Here is a 19034-nt window from a genome sequence, read left to right as displayed (position 1 = left end):
TGTTTAGTGAGTCTGCCAGATCCGAGGCGGTAGGGAGGACCAGGGATGTTCTCTTGATAAGTGTGTGAATTGGAGCATTTACAAGTAGGCCATTATTGTAAATAATATTGAGGACTTGTGAGGCGTCTGTTTCTCAAACTAGACACTCGAATGTACTTGTTCTCTTGCTCAGTTGTGCACCTGGGCCTCCCACTCTTCTTTCTATTATGGTTAGAGCCTGTTTGCACTGTTCTGTGAAGGGAGTAGTACACAGCGTTGTACGAGATCTTCAGTTTCTTGGCAATTTCTCGCATGGAATAGCTTTCCTTTCTCAGCACAAGAATAGACTGATGAGTTTCAGAAGGACGTTCTTTGTTTCTGTCCATTTGAGCCTGTAATCGAACCCACAAATGCTGATGCTCCAGATACTCAACTTGTCTAAAGAAGGCCCGTTTTATTGCTTCTTCAATCAGAACAACAATTTTCAGCTGTGCTAACAAAAGGGTTTTCTAATGATCAATTAGCCTTTTAAAATTATAAACTTGGATTAGCTAACATAATGTGCAATTGGAACACAGGAGTGATGGTTGATGAAAATAAGCCTCTACGCCTATGTAGATATTCCATTAAAAATCAGCCGTTTCCAGCTACAGTAGTAATTTACAACATTAACAATGTCTACACTGTATTTCTGATAAATGTTATGTTATTTTAATGGACAAAAAAATGTGCCTTTGTTTCAAAACAAGGACATTTCTAAGTGACCCCAAACCTTTGAATGGTAGTGTATTCATGCTTGGGTTATCACCTTTCAACAGAAAAAGATAGAAAATCACTGGAGGATGTCTTTAAGGAGTACATGGACTACAGGGCATTACCACTTAGACTGTGATTGAACAGAAAGACCCACTCCAATGAGATAAATTGCTCCGATTATATGTAGTGGACCGGTGTTGTGTTCACTCTGGGATGCAACATTACAATACAAGAATGTGGAGGGAGTCGGATACAAATAAAATTGGCTCATTCATCATGACACAATAGGACCAGTAATCGTAGTTCTGATCACGTTTTCTCCCCATTCAATTTTGACATGTTATTCTCTGTGTTTATTGGCTTCTTGAAATTGGGTTGGGCTTTGGAGGGATGTTTAATGTTATAGGTTCTATGCACAGCGCAACAGCAACAACCTACGTTTCTATCTTATTGAATATTATAAACCCGGTGGTTTGAGCCCTGAATGTTGATTGTCTGAAAGACCGTAAACCACAGGTATGATAAAAAAGTACATTTTACTGTTCTAATTAAGTTGGTAACCAGTTTATAATAGCAATACGGCACCTCTGGGGTTTGTGGTATATGGCCAATATACCACGGCTAACGGCTGTATCCAGAACAGCCCTTACCTGTGGTATAATGGCCATATAACACACCCAGTTGTGCCTTATTGCTTAAACAACCAAACCAGACCCAACCACCTTGACCCATCCACCCAGCCAGCCACCCTGACCCATCCGCCCTGACCCATCCACCCTGACCCATCTGCCCTGACCCATCTGCCCTGACCAATCCACCTTGACCCATCCGCCCTGACCCATCCGCCCTGACCCATCCACCCTGACCCATCCGCCCTGACCCATCCATCCTGACCCATCCGCCCTGACCCATCCTCCCTGACCCATCCGCCCTGACCCATCCGCCCTGACCCATCCGCCTTGACCCGCCCTGACCCACCCGCCCTGACCCACCCACCCGCCCTGACCCACCCGCCCTGACCCACCCTCCCTGACCCATCTGCCCTGATCCATCCGCCCTGACCCATTCGCCTTGATCCACCCACCCTGGCCCATCAACCCTGGCCCATCCACCCTGGCCCACCCACCCTGATGCACCCACCCAGCCACCCTGACCCATCCACCAAGTCAGCCAGCCACCCGCTGCAGCTATACTTGTATTAAAATAGACCCATTCCTTCTCCAACAAGCAGACTCCATTGATGTTGACCTGAGGGCCACTTAGACAAAGAAAGCCATATGGCCTGCTTAACTAAACATATTAGAGGCCGTTTTCCTCCCTAGCCAGACAGACAGATGTACGAGGATGGACTGCAGAGAGACATAGATAAACAGAGACAGGATGAGACAGATTGCCTCTGCTCTGCTGTCTTACTTGTTTTGAGAGCTTACCAGGAGGAGGTTGTTTGAGAGCTTACCAGGGGGAGGTTGTTTGAGAGCTTGGCAGGGGGAGGTTGTTTGAGGCCAGCTCAGCTGTCATTCTGCTCTGGGTGCCTACTCTTTTTGTCTCTAACTTCTATGCCAAGAGCTCCAACCCCAACAATGGCTACATTCTTAGAAAAAAAGTGTTCCAAAGGCGTTTTGTGGCTGTCCCCATCTGAGAACCCTTTTTGGTTCCAGGTAGGACAGTTTTGGTTCCAGGTAGAACTATGTTGGGTTCCATGTAGAACCCTCTGTGGAAAGGGTTCTACATGGAACCTAAAATTGTTCTACCTGGACCCAAAAGGGGTTCATCAAAAGGTTCTCCTACGGGGACAGCCGAATAACCTTTTTGGTTCTAGATAGCACATTTATTTCTAAGAGTGTACCTAGAGCCTGGCTATCAATCTGTTATTTACTGCTGTTGCCTGGACCAGTACCAGAAAGGTTCTTTGCATGATTACTGTGAGAGTATCTGACACATTTGGCATAATTACTCAGCACTTCTCACTCCATTCGTCACATTGTAGTAAACCAAGGGCTTAGCATTGTGTAACGTATATATGCCGGGAGTCAGCAAAATGGTAAAGAAGGTGATTTTAAATAAGAACCGAAGCAAATTAACAAACATGACACAATAGGACCAGTAATCGTAGTTCTGATCACATTTTCTCCCCATTCAATGTTGACATGTTATTCTCTGTGTTTATTGTCTTCTTGAGGTACATAACGTGAGAGAAAACAATAACATCTAGTGACTGAAGACCACTGAGGGATAAATAAAGGGGCGGTAATCAAGGAGAAAACTGTGGGTTGCCAGGACCGGTGGTTAGTAGACCGGCGATGTCGAGCGCCGGAGGGAGGGCGTGACACATTGTTAGATTTACTACTGTTATTTTGGAGAAATATCATTTTGGGTACAAGACTGTCAGTGTCAAGACAACAAATAACTTTTATTTTGAAATGCTGTTTTGCACAAGCACCTTTTAATCATCTAATTAACCTGATAATAATGTGTAACTCTGCTCTCTAACATGGTAGCTGGTAGGGTCAGGCTATTAAAGGCTTCATTTAATGTCAGGCCGGGAGTGTCATTTCCTCAATTAAGATTTCTGCAGGGACTGAAGATTGACCTAGTTGTCGTTAGGTTTGTGCTGTAAATGTACACCATCACCATTGGCCAGACTTATTTTTATGGGTTGGTTTTCAACTTGTACACTCTTAGAAAGAAAGGTGCTATCTAGAACCAAAATGGGTTCTTCGGCTGTCCCCATAAGAGAACCCTTGGAAGAACTCCTTTTGGTTCCAGGTAGAACCCTTTTGGGTTCCATTTATAACTATTTCCATAGAGGGTTCTACCTGGAACCCAAAAGAGTTCTCCCTGGATCCAAAAAGGTTTCTCCTCTGGGGACAGCTGCAAAGCCCTTATGGAACCTTTCTTTCCAAGAGTGTAAGATGGTCTGATTTTATGGATAACATCTACGTTTTCAAGTCCACTCAGGCCATACCCTTTTGCAGAGTTTCTCCCCTTCATATACATGTTTTCTATGAACTGTAGCTTGAAGACTGTGTAGCTTTGCTAAAACAAGACTACAGATGCAGTACATTGATAGACAATCCCATAGCCTCTTGGTATTAGGCTTCTCTGTGTAGTAGGAATGGCAGCTTGTTCAGTAGGCCAAGAACAGACAGACGCCCTAAGACTTGGCCTAATTCATGCTGTGGAGGCATATTATTAAAGAAGCATAATGTATTGTGTGTTTTGTGTTCCCTCTGTACCAGGCTTTTGTTGGGGCTTATTCCTCGGAGAATGTGATTGTGCGTCTTATTGTACAGCATTTAAATGGCTGTGCTCAGCTAAAGTTATTTCTAAATAATCATAGGAGATTGGCTAGGCTGCCAACTGAGCAAAAACATCAGATCAATATTCAATTTTGGCTCATATATCATTGTCAACAAACGTGAATTAAACTTCAAATAAATACTTTTAAAAAAAACGGATGTTGATTCTGTGTTAAAATGTCATCAAGAGAAGTTGAAATAACAAGGATTTAAAACCTTTACCCATCTACTTCAGCCAGCTAGGAGTATGGTTAACAGAGACAAACAGTTACACTCCACCAGCCCAGCACACATCTCCCAGGCAACCATATCAGTAGTCGCCTCCTTGTCCACTCTGTTAGCGCTGCTCATACAGATCTTCATTTGAGACAGTTTGCTACAGCAGGAAAATAATCCTGCAGCAACAGGACATGTTCATTATTATGTGGATTAGAATTCATGGAAATTCTTGTAGGGGTTAATACATTTTTCGTAAGGGACAAGTGGAAATTACAAACTTCAGAAGCCTTTTTAAACCTGAAATTCACTCCAAGAAAGGTGTCCTGCAACAGGTTGATCAAATTAAGATCCTACATGTATCTGTTTCTCAGTATTCATTACAAATCCCCCTCTACACTATCATCATCTCCACCGTCTGGTGGACTCCCTCCTCAGACCGACATTAGCCTAGCTAGCTCACCTCTGTCTGAAACCCATTACTGAAGGCCTCAAGAGGAAACAACCTCTGGTCTCCAGGTTGAAAGCTAGGCTGTAGAAGCTCCAGCTAAAGCTTACAATGTGTAAGGCTTAGCTGCGGCTGTGTTAACGAACGGGTAATGCATTTAAATCTGCCTGATAGGAGCTGCCTGGATCTGATCTGGATCTGGCCTGGCACCGCTTAGTTACATTGGTTGCTTGGCGACAGCATCCACACTGGTCCAAAGGTCACTTATTTTCTTCTCAGAAAGGGAAAACAACGTAAATGGGGCAATCTGCCGTTGCAACATTCATTTTTTAAACTTGTAAATTAATGATATGTACCCATTGATTAGTGAAGAATATAACTTATAAAAGCCTCATGAGGTTCGTTCAACTGTCGTACCCCATCATAAACCACAATATAACCTTGTTTTACTCCAATGTTTGTAAACCAAGTAAATGTAAACAAACATTGTAAAGCCTCAAAACATGGTTTAAATTATACTTTTGATATGAGTTATTTTGCACACATAGCTCTGTCTATTAATTTGAGAGTGGTTACATTTCTCCAGCACCACCCCCAGCTTTTTACCGAAACAGTGGCGGGGAACACACTTTGTTCGCCTCCCTTGCAGAAGAGATGATTAATAAAAGAGCCCAAGGACTACAGTAACACGACACAAGAGACTGAAGAAAGTAAGGGATTTAGAGTGATGGACTTCTGGTCTCGGTGCGTATAGATCTCTCCGGGCAGCCGGGATACTGCCCATCACTGAGGCAGCTCGAAAATATATCATTAAGAACTTCCCTTCAGACTTCCAACCAAGTGGGGTTCAAAGGTGAAATAGCCACAGAGGTCATCCAGTGCCGGCCATCCAACCAATTAGTCTGTGATTGAGGAATTCCAAGGTGGCTGAAAATTCCAGTAATTGTGTGGTGTGTTAGATTTAGAACCAATAGACGTTGAACCAACAGTGTCTCTGACTCTTAGTCAGGGTTTACATGTTGCCGGTAATGAAACATGGCCTAAACTTAGCCTGCAGCCTGGGATGAGGTGCTGAATGCTTTGGATTGACTTTGATCACTCTCCATCATTCCCTATGTGTGAGTGAACACAGTAGAGTGAGCAGGCAGCTGTTAGCATCTCAGCTATGTTCAGCATGAGGTGATTTGGACGCTCACCCAACAAACGCATTCTCAATGGCTGGGTCATTTGACTCTTTCACAGCACTACTGATTGTCATTATGGGAAATGTACAGTAGTTTAACAGTTTGCTTGTCACAAATCAACACATTGGATGAGCATTACATTGTAGACTAGTGATCACCTTTATAGATTCAGCTGTAGACCTACTGACAATATGCACCGCGGTGTTGTTGTAGCATATGTCCTTCATTGTTGATGATTTAAAGCCATATATCCAAATCTGTATGGCTTTGAAAGCAGACCTTTAAACCTCTTGCACCTGGCCTTTAATCCTTTGTTTTGCTTCTTTATCTTTTAAAACATGATGTGTTCCTTGTAGTAGATACACTATATTTGCATGAATTTAGATCCATTTCAGAGATTGGGTTGTTTTTTGTCATACTCAACCAACTCCCAGAACTAGCCTCTAAGACAACCTCAGAAGGCCGTAGCTAGTGTATGGCTGTCTCAGGTTAGGCAAGTGGCCGGCCAGGGGCAAGGCTAGCTATGGCTGGGGGTTGCTTGATCCCCCAATAAGTGATGTGGCATTCATAGGGGATCTTGCTATTCCCTGGTTTAGTAGGAAGGCTATATCCGACAGGAAGACATTAAACATGAGTCATTGTTGACCCGTGAACCAATGACAGTGAGCCGCTGGATCAGGGGGAATATTAAGTGCACTGATGTCTGTTTGCCTGTCGGATGGCGTGAGAGTGTTACCGTGCTTCACGTCTTTAACATGCATGCAGTGCTCAGCTCACACATTAAGTTTGGCTTTCCTGCAAAGCCATCAGGTGACTGTAATATGTCATATGTAATATACCGTACGACTAATAATAATTGCAACAAATTAATCAATAAAAACTATAAGACGAATCACTATGGTGCCCTTCAAAAGACATTTAAACAAGACGATATCCTCCTCCAGATAGACCTGCTGTCTTTCCAACGTTTTCACTTCGGTCCCTGAAAATGAGACCCTCCTAAAGGTCCAGTATGTTTGGCCACTGTGGTATGGGCTCCACTGTGAATTGTGTGCCAATAAAATGTCTCAGGGCCAACCAATTGTTTGGGGGTCACACTGACAGCCACCTGACTCAGCAGGTGGAGGGGAACAGGCTCCTCACTGGCTGGCTTGTCACCTGATGTGAAACATTTGTGTCGTGTTTGTGCTAGCTAGCGACTCACAAGGCCTAATGTCACGCTGGACTCCAGGTCAATAAAAACAGGCTTATTTCCAGACACCATACCTCCACTGGAGATATGTAAACAATATGAAGTATATCTTATCTATCCCATACCAGGAAGTCTCACAGGGCACAGGCAGAGGAGAAAATGGATGCTGCTAATCCCTCAGTGGGACTGGAGAGCCAGGCAGTGCAAAACCCAAACAACGCTGCTGCCTGTTATTACACCTATCCAATGACAACACTGCTACCTGCCAGGCTGCCTGTTATTACACCTATCCAATAACAACACTGCTGCCTGCCAGGCTGCCGGTTATTACACCTATCCAATGACAACACTGCTGCCTGCCAGGCTGCCGGTTATTACACCTATCCAATAACAACACTACTGCCTGCCAGGCTGCCTGTTATTACACCTATCCAATAACAACACTGCTGCCTGCCAGGCTGCCTGTTATTACACCTATTTAATAAAAACACTGCTGCCTGCCAGGCTGCCTGTTATTACACCTATGTCAATAACAACACTGCTGCCTGTTATGACACCTATGTCAATAACAACACTGCTGCCTGCGAGGCTGCCTGTTATTACACCTATCCAATAACAACATGGCGCAGAAGAAAAGTATTGGGTGTGAAAACAGGGACAATGGCAGGTTATAGTGAGACCAACACAGCACAATAGTAACACTCACGGCCACGCAGGCTGGCTGGCAGGCAGGCAGGCTGCTGAGACTGCCGTTGCCATGGAGATGAACTCCCCCGTTGGTTCTGTGTATTGCCTGGTTTAGTTTGGTGCCTTCACTGTAGAATGGACCCACAGCTTTGCTGAGAGAGCAAGGGAGCCTTGTTGAGCTTATAGTTTCATTCCCAAGCATCGTACTTTATTTGGCACCATGTTGAGCCTTTAGTGAACTAATGATCAGTCCAACTCAGAAACCCTGCCAGCACCAGTGAATAATGTGAATCTCTCTATCCCCCTCGTTCTGCCATCTCCGTTTGTTTCTCTTTCACATTTTCTCTGCCTCTCTTTTTGTCTCTCTCTCCCTCTCTCTTTGTCCCTGTTTCTCTCTCTCTCTCTTTGTCTCTCTCTCTCTCTCTCTTTGTCTCTCTCTCCCTCTCTCTTTGTCTCTCTCTCCCTCTCCTTCCCTCTCATTAATCAAAAGTGAACAGACATTTACATATAAACCATGGTTGAGAGGTCCCCTTACCTTCAGTCTCTGCTAGCTCTTTCAGCTACTACTGTATAGCTCAGAGTAGTCAACTCTAATGTACAGTATAAATGCAATCATTTCCATCTTCTTTTTCCACTTCGGAAGCACAGTCAATCCCTCTGGGTTTGAACAGTAGTGCCGAGAAGAAAGCCTATGGTGTGCTCAGCCAAGGATGCACAATATGGCTGTCACTTTAAGGACCATTTTAGGATGTCATTATCCACCTTGACGAGCACAACACTTCCCTTCTTGTCTTCTTTGTCTGTGTTCGTTACCTCCAATGATGTAGAGAATTCTGTCGTTGACCCCCATCAACATGCATTCCAGAGTCATCTTGGAGTTCTATCATTGTTGTAGTTCCAGTTGGTTACATTAGAAGCACAGATTCACTCTAGAAACACCAAAGTCCTCTGGAGTAGAATGTTTGTATTTCAGAGGGGAATGTTATTGACCACTCACTACATAGACTGAGTGAATTTAACAAAGCAATCATTGTAATACTGTTAGGGCTGCCATCAAGCGAAATCAAACTTTCTGATCCATGCTGTCACGCACGCACAAATTATTACTGGAGTGTTTTTGTAGACATTGCTGTAGTATTTACTGTAGTGTTTTTGTAGACATTACTGTAGTATTTACTGTAGTGTTTTTGTAGACATTACTGTAGTATTTACTATAGTGTTTTTGTAGTCATTACTGTAGTATTTACTATAGTGTTTTTGTAGACATTGCTGTAGTATTTACTGTAGTGTTTTTGTAGACATTGCTGTAGTATTTACTATAGTGTTTTTGTAGACATTACTGTAGTATTTACTATAGTGTTTTTGTAGTCATTACTGTAGTATTTACTATAGTGTTTTTGTAGACATTACTGTAGTATTTACTATAGTGTTTTTGTAGTCATTACTGTAGTATTTACTGTAGTGTTTTTGTAGACATTACTGTAGTATTTACTATAGTGTTTTTGTAGTCATTACTGTAGTATTTACTATAGTGTTTTTGTAGACATTGCTGTAGTATTTACTGTAGTGTTTTTGTAGACACTACTGTAGTATTTACTATAGTGTTTTTGTAGACACTACTGTAGTATTTACTATAGTGTTTTTGTAGACATTGCTGTAGTATTTACTGTAGTGTTTTTGTAGACACTACTGTAGTATTTACTATAGTGGTTTTGTAGACACTACTGTAGTATTTACTATAGTGTTTTTGTTTTTTAATTTTTTAATTATCCTGCTGGACAAATTCTAAAAGAGCACATTTTCCATAACCTGTAGGTAGGTAGATTTCTGTAACAGAATTCAGATTGGGGTTTCATTTTCACTCTGATTCTAGTCCCCCTTCAACCCCCCCCCCCCCATCCTAAAGTAAACAAATAAATAACAACAACAAAAAACATTTTATTTGAACAAGATTCAACGATAAGAGCCTGGCTTTGAGCGCCCATAGAACAACAGTACCTTTGATCATGTCTCTGCTAAGGGGAGAAGGAGGGGTGCGTTTCCCCTTTGAAATCTAAAGTGCTCTTTTCATTTCTACATCACCCTCCCTGCCAATTCTCCCGCTCTGCCATCCAGTGAGCGACTGTTCTGGGGACACACTGAGTCCCTGTATCTCCCACAGCTTCTTTTGTCTGTCTGGTTTGATTGTAGCCGTGTTGTTTTTAAAGGAAAAAAGCTGGATGAGGGTGTGAGCCAGATGAGCAGCTTGTTAAAAGGTGTCTGCTCTGTTGTTGTTGGTGGTTTCCTCCAGGCATCATTAATGTGCTGTGTTTAATCTGTCAGGAAGTGGCTCAGTGTTGTTTAGCTGGCTCCTAGGGGAGGATGGAGTGTGACTGTAATCCTGCTGTGAGTGGCTGGAATCCTATAGGGAACATAGGGGTGTGGCTCCCCCTGCTTCCCTGCTCCAGGAACATCAGGATCCAAAGAAACAGAGCAGAACCAAACAGAGAAGAGCAGAAAAGAACAGAACAAAGCACAACAGAGCTGAACAGAACAGAACAGGGCTGAACAGAGCAAAACAGAACAGAGCAAAACAGAGCAGCAATTCCTGTTGATGCAACACCAAAGCAAACACAAGTGCCTTGCTTGGCTTTCAGATACAGAATAATAATGATCCAAGAGGGTCTCCTACCTAAATGCCTTGCATGTGTGTCTCTTCATCATGTTCCCCTTACTGTATTTCTACCGAAGCTAAAGCTCTATCTCAAAGGCTCTTCCTGCAGCTCACAGTGGCACAGCATAAAGGTGCGATGTCCTCTCATGTTTGCATGAGCGTCAGTGCACCTGCCAGGACAGATGGTCAGACCATTAGTCAGCCCTCGGCCCCAGCCCTCGGCCCCAGCCCTCTCATTTATACATAGAGGCACCTCCAATCACAGTCCCTGCCCAGTGGTGGTGGATGACGTGTGTTTCCTCTTACACAATGTGAAGCGTCTAGTCTGAGCATCTGGAAAAGCTCTCTAAATCTAATCAATTATTCATTATTGTTTGGCGACAAATCTCTTTCTGTTAGTGTTTTTCTGTGGATGTTCATGGTATCACTGAGCCAGTCTTTTGAGGAGAGTCAGGAGAGTGCTAGAAGAGAGCAATAAGTAAGACAATCAAAACAGGTTGAACAGTTGTTGCTGTCGGCCCAATACCTCAGCTCCAGGACAGGATTCTGACACCTCTACGTATCACACTATGAGATGTGGAAGTGAAATCATACTAGAGTACATATCGTGCCACCTCAGTTCTTGGAAGTCTAGTCCTGTCTAGAAAAGTTTGGGGTGAGTTGTGGATCTTTTCAAGCTAGCTCAGCCAGCTAGGCCGCTACATTACATTTCATCTACATCAAGTGTCTCTGGATATGAGCAATCCTGACATCAAAAAAACATTTAGAGCTCAACCTTCAGTGGCAACTCTGCTTGGAACAACGTCATGACATAAAAATCCCCAACTGTTCATCCTAATCCTCTGAGTGGTGACAGTGGTGACCCCATGCTGTCCTGGCGTCTGCCTTACTCTGTTGTCACAGAAAACAACATGAATCTACCCATCAGGATGGACCTTTTTCAAAGTCTGAGGAGTTGTCATGGTGCTCTTATTTCTAGTTCCTTTCTTGTTCTGTATATTAACAGCCACAAATGGTTTGCTATCAACCAGATGTATTGGGACTGCATACGGGTGCTGGTAGCTTGCCAAGAAATATTACCTCGAACCCATCGACAGTAAAAAACAGCATGTGGTTGTACCACTATCTTCACAAACCTCATTTTGTATTTCTGCGAGGCCGGCAGCTGCAGTGATAGATGGATGAGGAGAATGTCCGGAGGGAAAATTGTCATAGCTGACGAATTCCATTACTTCTGTCAGGCTGTGTGAAGACTCCAATCTGGTGTTGAAATGAAACTAGCTCCTTTGCACCATCCGCGACGGACTCTGATAAAAGTGGCTCACTTTAACAGACTGGGAACTTCAGTGTTTATAGGTAAAGTGGCTGACTTACCTATTCCAACTCTGAAAGCCCTAGTTCACTCAAAATCAACATAGGCTACATACAGTACATCACATTGTAAAGGGACTTTGTCATCTAGGATCTTGTATACATTTGTGTTTCAGATGTTGAATTTATTTCTACTGTAACCGACACACGTGCAGTGTAACTGGTAATAAAGGGTTGAAACCCTATGACCATGTCTCATGACTGTGGTGTAATGTCACAGCTGAGATAATATACAGTACACATAAATACTTAACCACATAGCCCTGCTGAGTTAACTGAGGCCAATATGGTCGCCGACTGCAACACACCCCACAGGGCTTCCGCTTCATGTTAGCCGGGGTTCTTTTTGTCAGTCCACGCACGCACGCACACACACACACACACACACACACACACACACACACACACACACACACACACACACACACACCCTCTCCCCTTAATCCCTCCTGCCTAGGATGGTACCCCCTGCTGATGGAGCATGTAGGGGAGGGAAGCCCCTCGCTTGCTACAGCAGATGGCTCCATGAATCATTCATAGTGTCACGTTGAATAAGACATGAACACTTTAGAGGAGAGGAAACTGGGGACAGGGGAACGGTACATTACAGGGAAATGAACCTACTGCTGCTCCCAGACATTACTAGAAAAGGAATGGTGGATGGGCAACACTTCCGGCACCGACAGAGATGGCCACCTCGCTTCGCATTCCTAGGAAACTATGCAGTATTTTTTAGTTTTTTTATGTGTTATTTCTTACAATGCTACCCCAGTTTTATTACATACAGTCGGGAGGAACTATTGGATATAAGAGCAACGTCAACTCACCAACATTACTACCAGGAATACGACTTTCCCGAAGCGGATCCTCTGTTTGGCCTACCACCCGGGACAATGGATCGGTTCCCAGCCGGCGACCCAAAACAACGATGCAGTAGAAGGGGCAGACGGAGCGGTCTTCTGGTCAGGCTCCGTAGACGGGCACATCGCGCACCGCTCGCGAGCATACTACTCGCCAATGTCCAGTCTCTTGGCAACAAGGTAGACAAAATCCGAGCAAGGGTTGCCTTCCAGAGAGACATAAGAGACTGTAACGTTCTTTGTTTCACGGAAACATGGCTCACTCGAGACACGCTATCTGAGTCGGTACAGCCACCTGGTTTCTTCACACATCGCGCCGACAGAAACACGCATCTCTCTGGTAAGAAGAAGGGCGAGGGTGTAGGCCTTATGATTAACGAGACGTGGTGTGATCATAACAACATAGAGGAACTCCAGTCCTTTTGTTCACCTGACTTAGAATTCCTCACAATTAAATGCCGACCGCATTATCTACCAAGAGAATTCTCTTCCATCATAATCACAGCCGCATATATTCCCCCCCAAGCGGACACATCGATGGCCCTGAAAGAACTTCATTCAACTCTATGTAAACTGGAAACCACATATCCTGAGGCTGCATTTATTGTAGCTGGGGATTTTAACAAGGTTCATCTGAAAACAAGGCTCCCCAAATTCTATCAGCATATTGATTGTGCTACCAGGGCTGGCAAAACACTAGATCACTGTTATTCTAATTTCCGCAACGCATATAAGGCCCTCCCCTGCCCTCCCTTCGGAAAAGCTGACCACGACTCCATTTTGTTGCTTTCAGCCTATAGACAGAAACGAAAACAGGAAGCACCCGCGCTCAGGTCTGTTCAATGCTGGTCCGACCAATCGGATTCCATGCTTCAAGATTGCTTCGATCACGTGGACTGGGATATGTTCCGCATAACGTCGAACAACAACATTGACGAATACGCTGATTCGGTGAGCGAGTTTATTAGCAAGTGCATCGGTGATGTTGTACCCACAGCGTCTATTAAAACATTCCCCAACCAGAAACCGTGGTTTGATGGCAGCATTCGCACAAAACTGAAAGCGCGAACCACTGCTTTTAATCAGGGCAAGGTGACCGGAAACATGACCGAATACAAGCTAAGCGTCAGTATAGAGACAAAGTGGAGTCGCAATTCAACGGCTCAGACACGAGAGGTATGTGGCAGGGTCTACAGTCAATCACGGACTACAAAAGAAAACCAGCCCCGTCGCGGACCACGATGCCTTGCTCCCAGACAGACTTTGAGGACAATACAGTGCCACTGCCACGGCCCGCTACCAAAACCTGCGGGATCCTCAACACGGGGTCCCCACAAGGGTGCGTTCTCAGCCCTCTCCTGTACTCCCTGTTCACTCACGACTGCGTGGCCATGCACGCCTCCAACTCAATCATCAAGTTTGCAGACGACACTACAGTGGTAGGCTTGATTACAAACAACGACGAGACGGCCTACAGGGAGGTGGTGAGGGCCCTCGGAGTGTGGTGTCAGGAAAATAACCTCACACTCAATGTCAACAAAACAAAGGAGATGATCGTAGACATCAGGAAACAGCAGAGGGAGCAGCTCCCTATCTACATTGACAGGACAGTAGTGGAGAGGGTGGAAAGTTTTAAGTTCCTTGGCGTACACATCACGGACAAACGGAATTGGTCCACCCACACACACAGCGTGGTGATGAAGGCGCAGCAGCACCTCTTCAACCTCAGGAGGCTGAAGGAATTCGGCTTGTCACCAAAAACACTCAAACTTTTACAGATGCACAATCGAGAGCATCCTGTCGGGCTGTATCACCGTCTGGTATGGCAGCTGCTCCGCCCACAACCTTAAGGCTCTCCAGGGGGTAGTGAGGTCTGCACAACGCATCACCGGGTGCAAACTACCTGCCCTTCAGGACACCTACACCACCCGATGTCACAGGAAGGCCAAAAAGATCATCAAGGACAACAACCACCCGAGCCACTGCCTGTTCACCCCGCTATCAGTACAGGTGCATCAAAGCGGGGACCGAGAGACTGAAAAACAGCTTCTATCTCAAGGCCATCAGACTGTTAAACAGCCATCACTAACATTGAGTGGCTGCTGCCAACACACTGACTCAACTCCAGCCACTTTAATAATGGAAAAATTGATGTAATCAATTTATCACTAGCCACTTTATATAATGCTTACATACCCTACATTTCTCATCTCATATGTATATACTGTACGCTAAACCATCTACTGCATCTTGCGATCTTGATGTAATTAAAAGTATCACTAGCCACTTTAAACAATGCCACTTTATCTAATGTTTTCATACCCTACATTACTCATCTCATATGTATATACTGTACTCTATACCATCTACTGCATATTGCCTATGCTGTTCGGGTATCACTCGTTCATATATTTGTATGTACATATTCGTATTCTTTCCTTTACACTTGTGTGTATAAGGTAGTTGTTGTGAAATTGTTAGGTTATATTACTTGTTGATATTACTGCATGGTCGGAACTAGAAGCACAAGCATTTAGCTACACTCGCATTAACATCTGCTAACCATGTGTATGTGACAAATACATTTGATTTGATTTTGATTTGATTTGAGATGGGGACAGCGAGAACTCACTCATATGCTATCTCTCAGATGTGTTCTACAGCGCTGTCTAAGTGTCATGCTACATGTCAGACAGTGACTCATCTCTCGCTCTCTTTAATCTCTCTCTCTCTCCTATCTCGCACTAAATACACTCTCTCTTCCCTCCCTTTGTCTTCCTCTCTTTCGTGCTTTGTTTCTCACTCTACCTTTCTCTCCATCTGTCTCTGTCTCTCTCTCTCTCTCTCTCTCTCCCCCATCTCCCCATCTCTCTCTCTCTCTCTCTCTCTCTCTCTCTCTCCCATCTCTCTCTCTCTCCCCCATCTCCCCATCTCTCTCTCTCTCTCTCTCCCATCTCTCTCTCTCTCCCCCATCTCCCCATCTCTCTCTCTCTCTCTCCCATCTCTCTCTCTCTCCCCCATCTCCCCATCTCTCTCTCTCTCTCCCCCATCTCTCTCTCTCTCTCTCCCCCATCTCCCCATCTCTCTCTCTCCCCCATCTCACTCTCTCTCTCTCTCTCTCTCTCCCCCATCTCACTCTCTCTCTCCCCATCTCCCCATCTCTCTCTCTCTCTCCCCCATCTCCCCATCTCTCGCTCTCTCTCTCGCTCTCTCTCTCTCTGTGTCTGTGTCTGTGTCTGACTCACTCCATCTGTCAGAGTATTGCTGTTCCTTCTCATGCTGTGTTCTTGGGTAATCAGGCAGACAGAAAGGGAGGGAGACAGACAGGGAGGGAGGGAGACAGACAGGGAGGGAGGCAGTAGACAGGGAGGGATGGAGCCAGGGAGGGAGGGAGAACGGCAGACCGGGAGGGGGCAGGCAGGCTCATACAGGCTCTGTATGTGTCAGCGGGCCTCCGTCGCATGGCCAGCGCCAGACATGCTCAGAATCACAACAACATTTCCCATGGTGGCTACAGGGAGGTGACACTTCCCAAATGACACCCTATTCCCTATATAGTGCACTACTTTTGACCAGAGCCCTATGGGAAGTGCACTATGTAGGGAATAGGGTGCCATTTAGGATGCATACGCTGTGCCACTGCTCGAGGTAGATGTTGCCCTTTACCACAGATCTAGGATCAGATCTCTCTAACTCCTATCCTAAGCTTAACCATCAGGGGAATGACAAAATATCTGACCCTGTATCAGTGGTTAGGTAACCTTTTTCCATGTGCTTCCTCTTTGCCTGTTCGTTGTCATGTTAACCATGAGGCATAGCAATGATAAGGGTATTCTTTGCTGCTGTTCTGTGTGGGTTAGAAACATATTGGTTTGGGGTGGCAGGTAGCCTGGTGGTTAGAGTATTGGACTTTTCGGTTGCTAGATCAAATCCCTGAGCTGACAAGGTAAAACAAAAAGGTTGTTCTGCCCCTGAACAAGGCAGTTAACCCACTGTTCCTAAGCTGTCATTGTAAATAATAATTTATTCTTAACTGTCTTGCCTGGTTAAAGAAAATGTTGAATAGGCTGATATTTATGGCAGAGCACTGGTGGGCAAAGAGTCTTATGATACTGTGTTCAGGTGAGATAAGATCAGCATATTGAGTTATGGTTGAGGGCAGGGGTGATAGTTTCTTCAGGGATGTCATTGCTATGCTAGTAAGGGACGACTAGCCGCCTTAACAATGAAGAAAACCTTGACCCAACCCTGCGAACTGCTAACTGGTTTTACAAAGAAAGAACTCCAGTTATTGTCATTTTAGATGTAATCCTGATTCCTGATCTTCCCTACCACACATATGTTAATTAATGACTAAAATATACATATATGAATAATAATGGAGAGAGATAGAGGAACTCCATGGAGAACCCAGTCCTTGAGTGGAACCCTGCTTTGAACAAGGGCCACAAATCCCCAAGGTGATTACATTAACCCACTTTTCACTCCACATTCATTTAATGATATGGAGGAGATTCATACATTTTTTGTTGTTGTTTTAGATTCTGTCTCTCACAGTTGAAGTGTACCTATGATAAAAAATTACAGACCTCTACATGCTTTGTAAGTAGGAAAACCTGCAAAATCGGCAGTGTATCAAATACTTGTTCTCCCCACTGTATCTGTCATGTTTTTTGTGTATGTGTATATGTGGGGCTCCCGGCGCAGCCGTCTAAGGCACTGCAGCTCAGTACTAGAGGTGTCACTACAGACCCTGGTTCAATTACAGACTGTATCACCATGGGCTGTGATTGGGAGTTCCATAGGACGGTGCACAATTGGCCCAGCGTTGTCCGGGTTAGGGTTTGGTCGGGGTAGGCCGTCATTGTAAATAAGAATTTGTTCTTAACTGACTTGCCAGGTTAAAGAAAAAATATATAATTTACCAGGTACATGTTGAGGTTAGATAGTACCAGTACTAGCCTACCTTTCTAGACCCACAATCTCACACTGTTCAGAACAGTTTGTATGATTTTTTTCCTCATCAAAGGGAATGGCATCTTCTCCTCTGGACAGGTGAACGTGCCACTGCTGTATTCCTTCAGCTGTTCTTGTCTAATGATGTTCTGTATTATGTCATTCTGTATTATGTTTCATGTTGTGTGTTGGACCCCAGGAAGAGTTTCTGCTGCTTTTGCAACAGCTAATGGGGATCCTTATAGAATACCAAATACCAAATTCCAGTCTTTACCAATAACCACAGCACCATCTGCTGGTTCAAGAACACACTACTAGAGAGCTCTACACAGAATAGTCTGGTGCACACAATTATTTATTTATAAACTAGATGACTGATAGGGGGCGCTGTGTTGGCACTCCCTCACTGTTTAAAACACATTTTCGAAGCAATAGAAATGCTTGTATTAATGTGTACATTTTTCCTCGTTTATTCTGTTACAGACACATGAATGCATACTATTATATTATGTGAGCTAAACATAAAATAACAATATATGAAAACATTTTCCTTAAAGTATAATTTGTTTTATTACTAATGTTACTGTCCCCACATCAACAAAAAAAGACTTAAATGCATGTTCTTGAAACATTTAACTGAAATACAGTAGCATCCCATGTATTCCTATGGAGGACTGGTCCTACTGGGGAGTGCCAGTATGGCCGACAGGTGGCTTCAAAGCCTCTCAATGGCCAATACATAGAATTCACAATCCAGGGTTTATATACATCATTGGGTGCACATAATAAGCACTAGTAGAAACACACAAATATAACAACAACATAAAAGAATGGGAAGATGGTTTTGTATGATGCACTGACAAAATGCATCATAACCCAGGGTTAGAGCCAAGATGGAGGTGTGGATGCTTCAAGACAGCGTCTCCTATTAGTCATCTAGTGTTTATATCATAGAGAGAGCAAAGTGTTCAGTCTACAGCGACTAATGCATGCTGGTGTTGGGTGGGCTTTTGGAAGGCCTGCATTCACCCAGTCACTCTTTTCACGCCACTTCGATACAAAGTGATTTTCATAGTAGGTTAGGAGAGCATTTTCGCTAAACCTAACCCATTTCCTAACCTTAACCTCAGTCTCCTAACCTGCTACATTAATTATCCTAAGTTCACCTTATGAATATGGAGTTTTTCCTGGTCATGACACATGGTCAGGAACCAGTCATCATTCACGAGTAGGGCCAAAGATGGTGGAAAATCAAGATATCCCATAAAGACTGTTTGCCATTGAAACAAATGTTCACAGTTCCCATCTACTTAATGGAATTGGTATTTGTTTCATTGACCCATTGTTGACATTGTCCCAAAATGTTTTGCTTGTCGGCACTTATGTTTTCACGATATGTATCTTTCAATATACAGAAATCATCATACGGTACG

The 19034-nt window shown here is 44.1% G+C and overlaps 1 protein-coding gene across 1 annotated transcript in view; it reads left to right on the top strand.

The window, feature by feature from the left end:
• LOC109875975 (tetraspanin-7) overlaps nucleotides 1–19034 on the top strand; it is a 28436-nt gene that overhangs the window by 2549 nt on the left and 6853 nt on the right. The gene's annotated exons all lie outside the window — the stretch shown is intronic.

This window comes from Oncorhynchus kisutch, linkage group LG16 (assembly GCF_002021735.2).
Source record: "Oncorhynchus kisutch isolate 150728-3 linkage group LG16, Okis_V2, whole genome shotgun sequence".
Lineage (NCBI taxonomy): Eukaryota > Metazoa > Chordata > Actinopteri > Salmoniformes > Salmonidae > Oncorhynchus > Oncorhynchus kisutch.
This window is presented reverse-complemented; position numbering and strand designations above follow the sequence as displayed.